The sequence below is a fragment of the Limulus polyphemus genome, unplaced genomic scaffold, assembly GCF_000517525.1.
Source record: "Limulus polyphemus unplaced genomic scaffold, Limulus_polyphemus-2.1.2 Scaffold94, whole genome shotgun sequence".
Taxonomy (NCBI): domain Eukaryota; kingdom Metazoa; phylum Arthropoda; class Merostomata; order Xiphosura; family Limulidae; genus Limulus; species Limulus polyphemus.
The window spans coordinates 596,514-597,582 of record NW_013665704.1 but is presented as its reverse complement, the minus strand read 5'-3'; the positions used below and the strand labels follow the sequence as shown (position 1 = coordinate 597,582).

General features: G+C 30.3%; 1 protein-coding gene across 1 annotated transcript in view; it reads right to left on the bottom strand.

The window, feature by feature from the left end:
- Nucleotides 1-742, bottom strand: part of LOC106469161 (DNA-directed RNA polymerase II subunit RPB1) — a 41,270-nt gene extending 40,528 nt beyond the window's left edge. Inside the window, exon 1 of the mRNA XM_013929629.2 lies at nt 658-742. The gene's annotated coding sequence lies outside the window, so the exon portion shown is untranslated. The remainder of the gene's footprint in view (nt 1-657) is intronic.
- Nucleotides 743-1,069: the final 327 nt, after the last annotated feature.

Below are 1,069 nucleotides of genomic sequence, written 5' to 3'. Positions count from 1 at the left end.
CACACACACACACACACACACACTCCAATTTGAAGTTCAAGAAATGCATTTAATTACTGCAGATGTTCCCAATATGCTTTTCTTTAAAATTGAGTCAATTCGTTTTTGATCTATTCTTTATTATGCCTCACGAGTATTGCAACACTGGAACAGGCAAAAACAAAATTATTCAACGTGATGCAATTTCGTGAACCGTATAAAAACAACTTTGTAGCTAAAAGTAACCGAAATTATATTAAGTCTATATAACATTACAAGTTACAAATAGTGAAATACTAGTCTCAACAATACTCACTAACTTAGTAAGTTATTACAATGTTTCATATACATTTTGTGCATAAGTGCTTTATTAACAACGTAGTGTTCGAGTTCACCATTGCTAGTTTTTCTGTAACAATAAAGCCTTAAAACCAAACGTTAAAGCTTCAACCTCTTAGGATTATTCAATTTAAGTTATTGAGTTATCGTATTCATTTACAGAATCGGTAAACGTTTCATTGTCCCAGTTACTGCGTTAGGCCTATCGTCAGATCACATCTTAAAATACAAGTTGCACAAATATACATAAAAACAAATATAAAGTTTATAACAACATCTTAAAAATAACAACAACATATATAATTCCTTGATTTCAGGTAGCTGAACTCTTAATCTTACCAACTTCATCAACATATATTGAAATTTAGATATAAAACAACGCAACTTTCCAATTCTACGTCAACACTAACCAACAACGTATAAGACGCGCTATTACGACACCTTTTATAGGCCATAATGAAACACGGGGTTTACATAAATGTATTCAAGTCCTATTCTGCGTCCTCTGGTGCAAATATTAGGAAGTTGACTCATAAAATGTGGTCATAAAATGCTTTGAAACAATTACCCTGTCTCTTTGTACCAAAGATATACCAAATACATCTTTTCCTAAAGACAAAATTCAATAATTGAACTTAAAAACGAAAAAGTTATATTGAAATGTGGATTACACAATATTTATTGGTACTTTACTTGTTTAATTCAATAATTAGAGTATAAAATTTGATCAATGGTTTCAGAAAGAATAAAT